Raw genomic sequence first — 6000 nt, 5'->3', positions numbered from 1 at the left:
CCTTTGTCTGACTTCTTTGCCACCTCTTCTTGTATTTCTCTTTATACTTGTTTCTTTAGCCAACACATGCTTTGAGTAGTTTGATTTCTCTTTATGGTTTGTTCTTCTGTTCATTTTGAAGGTGCTGACCTTGTTGCCTTTGCCTAAAATACAACAAATGTACACTTTAGCTATGTTTTAAAAATCCAGTCATCTCTAACCCTAACCAATAACCTTGACTCTAATCCTAATCTTAACATTAATCCTAACCCTAACACCTGACTGTAGATTTAACCAAACAAAGAGCAAAGTAATGAGAAATGCTGCAATGCTGTTACAAGAACATAATTAGCATTGTCACAAAGTCATAATAGAGTCGTTATAATAATAAACATTTGGAAAACTCAAATGTGAAAATTCATGTGAAGATCACACCCAGAGTGAGCTTTCCAGACAATAAGCAACAACTGTTCACAAGTGAATGCCATGTTTTGTGGAGGTGTTTCTCTTCATGTGATCAGTGAATTTCATGTTCAAACGTGATTCTCTTATAATTCATGTTTGATGTTTTTGTAAGGCAGGTTTTAGAACCTGCCAGGAACCAGGAACAGATCTGTGTCCAGTGGAGGATAGGATATGCTGCGAAGGTTAACAACATTATCTCCAGTAGAGATTAAACATACCTTGTGTTATCCAATCAGGTGTCATTTTTTGACTTTCCACTGTTATCAGAAACATTTGGCATTACAGTTGTAGATGTCTACTTTGTTAACAGTATTCTTGCTGCCCTTTGAGGGAAAATTTGTCTCCATTCCCCGATTACATTGAACTTCTCTCTCTTTTTTTAGTTATGATTTTCTTTTTCTGGTTTGTTGACTGCATTTTGGCATTTGTGTGTGGCACGCATAAATGATCGACCAGATCTGCTTTGGTTGAGTTATTAAAGGACAAATGGCAAAAGGATGATGGCTGCCTGACACGGCGGGCCTAAAATTAGGACCAGACAGCATTAATGCAGAGTAACAAGCTCCCTTGATGTGTGACTTACCATTTTGAAAATATCAGAACATCTGAACATATTATTATTGAACTACCAATTGACCTGTGACACACATTTATACAAAGATACAAGGATGTATAACCGTTAAATTGTTGACAGTCAATTGACCAACCAATCTGTAAAACAGGTAAGTAACTTCAAATACATACTCAGAGTCACTTTATCAGCTCCACCTGTACAGTCTAATGCAGCTCAGTGCAACAGCTTTAACATAAATTCTACCTTTTAACAAAGTTTATAATGTTCAGTTTGTCTTGACATTGTGGAGAATGTATAAATTTAATTCTTTGTTTATTATTGCAGAGCTCTTGTACTGGACTGCATTATATTGAGGTGTTTCTAATTTTTTGGCCTCCCTATTTGAATACAATGAGGGGGGCAGAATATTGGAAACACTTCAATAAAATGCAGTCCAATACTACAGCAGCACTAACTATGAGCTAAAAAATAAATAAATAATATATAGATATATATATAGAGAGATATGGATCGATAGATAGATACAGACACACACACACAGACCACATGAAATATACACTCTATGAGATTAGTGACAAATAGAATAGATATAAAATTCATATACAATCGGGGACAGAATAGTAGAAACAGCTCTCAATAAATTTCAGTCCAGTACAACAGCAGCACTAACTATGAGCTCAATGCCAAACATAGAAGTGACTTAACACCTCTTTTACCTCTAAAGAACACCTAAGCATTATAGGCAGCAGAAAAGGAAACTTTATGGCACAGCAGTTGGATTAGATTGTGTTAGATTGTGCAGGTGGACCTAATAAAGTGGTCACTGAGTGTATTCCACCTACTTTGCAAAAGTAATATTTTACCGATACCACAGATGTGCTGCCATAAAGTTACAACATGTAATTGCAAATGACAACATGTAACAGGTTATTTCGTGCCTCACCAAGAGATCACAGGGGAGTAATGATGCAGTGAAGGGGATACAGGCGAGTGGTACAGTGAAAATTTGTAGCCCAAAAATCCATTTGAACCTCTGCGTTTTCAAACCATGTTTTAGCAGAGATTGTGAGCTATTTTCGTGGATTTAGCTGAAAGTACACTGGCACAGACTTTGTAAGTTATGTTTGCCTGTTTCCCCTTAATATACGTTGCTAGGCTAGTGGATACATTCATTTGCACAGGTTTTTATTTGATTAAGGTAATAATGTAAATAAGGCAGCTGCAGCTTAGCCTTGGTATTGTGTGGAACATGGTGAGCCACCGGGGCGCCCCCAGGACTTTTCCTTTTTGTTTGTCGGTAGAATACAGTGTAAAACATCACCAAACCGCATTACATATCCTCACCAAAAACACCAGGCTGCCAGTGAGCAGGTCTCCCACAAGTAGCGCCTGAAGTGTGGAGACCAACATAACTGTAGGAGAGCAGGAGCATGAGTGTCATTGTTAGGGATAAATTTCTTGAATCTTGATTTGATAGTGGTGGAACGATAAATAAATGTGCACACGTTTTTAAGAAAACTGATCTCACCAATTCTCTCTTGAAATTGGTAGGTACATTACCTCAGTCAAACGTGTGAATAACATTAACACACAATATTGTTCATTAAGTATTCGTGAATGTGGTGTTATTGTGCACATTTCAGTGTCGCCAAAAATGATCAACTCAACAAAATTATTTAATCAGTTTAGAGAAAAATTACAGACAGCCAGTAACTTAAGGAAAGCATTTTGTATTTTTGCACAATCTAACTGCACAGCATGTTATTTCATGCCTGTTTTCTACACTATCACATCAGAATAATAACACACAGACACACAAGATGACCAGACTGACTAGAAACATGAGGCAGATTGTGGTGATGCATTTGGGGTGCAGCATGAACTGTATTACTTTTTATCAATAAGATGTTTTGCCAACACAGGCCCTACTAGTGCCGATGCTTACATTCACATAAAGACTAGAGATTAGAAAGTAGAAAATACAAAGTCTCATACACAACATTGAATAGATCAATCCAAATTGCAGTGGAAGCAGCAGTTGGCAATTTAGCACTTCATAATTGGAGGTGATAGATGAGCAATGACAGTTGATTGCAAATGAGAAGGATCCAGCTGTAGCCTGCAGTGCTAGTACAAGACACACCCACTCCCATTACTTTATGTGTGTGTGTGTGTGTGTGTGTGTGTATACATCATACACACACACACACACACACACACACATAATATATATTTAAATGTGAAACGTGTGCGTGTATACACACACACACACACACACACACACACACACATATATATATGTATATACACACACACACACACACACACACACACACACACGTATATATATATGTGTATATATATATATATATATATATATATATATATATATACACTACTCACAAAAAGTTAGGGATATTCGGCTTTCAGGTGAAATTTCAGGATGAACCTATAATGCATTATAACCTTTACAGGTGAACTTAATGTGACCTTCTGTAAACTTTTGAATGCACATGTCCAACTGTTCAATGTTTCAGTACTTTTTGCACAAGTTGCTGTTCTCTAACAAGGAGTTTAACGGCAAAATTCACAACAGGTGTTTGATCCATGAATCGACCAATAAATTTCCTGGTTCAATTAGAATTGGTATTTAAACAGTCCTCCTCATAATGCTGTTCACATTTTGACATCATGAGACCAAGATGACACCTAACAATTGATCGGCAGCACCTCGCCATTGCGAGGCTTCAAACAGGATGTCCTCAGACGGAAGTGGCCACTGAGCTTAGAGTGTCACAGAGTGTCATCAGCAGGTTGCAACAGAGATACAGAGAGACTGGAAGAGTCACAGAAAGGCATAGAAGTGGATGTCCTTTGGCCACATCCCACACTGATGACCGCTTCATTGTGAACAGTGCCCTGCGGAACCGGATGATGAATGCCACTCAACTCCAGGTACGTTTAAGGAAGGTGAGAGGCACCTAAGTGTCACGTCAGACCATGCGAAACCGTTTACATCAGCATGGTCTGCGTGCTAGACGACCTGCAAGGGTACCTGACCACACCACCAGGCACAGGTGTCATCGTCTTGCATGGGCCAGGGAGCATTTACGCTGGACGAGGGACCAGTGGGCCTCAGTGCTGTTCTCTGATGAAAGCCGATTCATGTTGAGCAGAAATGATGGCCGCCAACGATGTTGGAGACGTCAAGGAGAGCACTATGCATCAGCCACTGTTGTCACCAGACTTTGGTGGTGGTGGTGTTACTGTGTGGGCAGGTGTGTCTAGTCAATACAGAACTGCCCTAATGGTACAGTGACAAGCCCATACTACCTGAATAACATCATTAATCCAGTCATTGTGCCCCTGCATGAACAACACAGGCCTAATTTCATCCTCATGGACGACAATGCTCCAGCTCATCGAGGTTGTATCATTAGGGAACGGTTGCTGGAGACTGGGTTACCTCAGATGGAGTGGCCTGCACTTTCTCCAGACCTGAATCCCATAGAAAACCTATGGGATCAGCTGAGTCGCCATGTAGAGGCTCGAAGCTCTGTACCCCAGAACCTCAATGTCCTGAGGGCCACCCTTCAAGAAGAGTGGGATGCCATGCCTCAGCAGACAATAAATCGACTTGTGAACAGCATGAGACGTCGTTGTCAAGCTGTAATTGATGCTCAAGGGCACATGACAAGTTATTGAGACATTGACATTTTTTGTTGTGGTATACCCACCATTGTTGTAGGCTTTTGTTTCAAGAAATTGTTTGAGATGAGGAAATCACCAGTGCATGCTTCTACTTAAATGCCCTACTTTCATGATATAATATCACTGTAGAGTGAACTTTTTACATTTTCCGTAAATTTCACCCAAAAGCCAAATATCCCTAACTTTTTGTGAGTAGTGTATACACACACACATACAAATATATATATACATACACATACAAATATATATATATATATATATATATATATATATATATATATATATATGTGTGTGTGTGTGTGTGTGTGTGTGTGTGTTGCAGTATACATCTGCAGGGGTTCAGAGGTATTCAAGGGCACACAGACGCACATTCTTTCATTTTACCACAATCATTAGTCTTTGCCAGAACTGTGTGTTCCTTTATACATTTTTTCAATTCTTAACCCTCTGTTTTTCTCATCTAACAACTAGCACACACCATTGACAGTCCTGCACAACAATGCATCTTGTGTAGTCATTGTTGACGGTATGATTAAACAGGAGAGATATCTGAGTAGTTCTGTTCTGCAAGACTGAATCTGTCCTCCTCAAAGACAAATGGGTCTGTTCCACAGACTGATTCCCAAGTCAGCGAGGATCTCAGCTCTTGCTTGTACATGTTTGGCAAGGTTATCAACCCCTGCAGCTTATTGATAATGAGTCAATCATATGAATGAGATGTGCTGGAGCAGAAAGGCATCTAATGCATGCAGGATAGGGGGACTCCAGGACCTAGGCACTAGTTCGAGATTGGTGAATGGCAGAATGGGCAGCAAGTTGGAAGTTGTTTGACCTTTGCTGTGTTATTCAACCGTCTATAACTTAGAAAACTCGCTCCTAAAACAGACTTCTGATTTGGTATCTGTTGTAACCAGCTCAATGTGGGCAAAACGACAACAACCACAGGCAAAAAAGATTAAAATAAGAGTAAGGGCAGACAAGATGGTGGCTTAACATCCAATCTTGCCATGGCAACAACCCGGCAGTATCTTTTGGCTGACATATAGAAATTACTCACAGGCATGGAAGAGCGCATTATGGCAAACCTAAGGACACAAATCTTATCCAACCACAGCCATGACCAGATGAGTCAGGCCATTGAAATGTCAATGAATGACTTCCAGGGGAGAATAACTACACTAGAATCTACAATTGGCAAACTAATGAGGGCAATGAACAGTTGAAGCTAAAGACTGATGACCTCAAGAACAGATCCAGGAAGGGCAACATCT

Source organism: Myripristis murdjan, chromosome 13 (assembly GCF_902150065.1).
Source record: "Myripristis murdjan chromosome 13, fMyrMur1.1, whole genome shotgun sequence".
In the NCBI taxonomy this organism is placed as follows: Eukaryota; Metazoa; Chordata; class Actinopteri; order Holocentriformes; family Holocentridae; genus Myripristis; species Myripristis murdjan.
Note: the sequence above shows the minus strand (reverse complement) of the source record.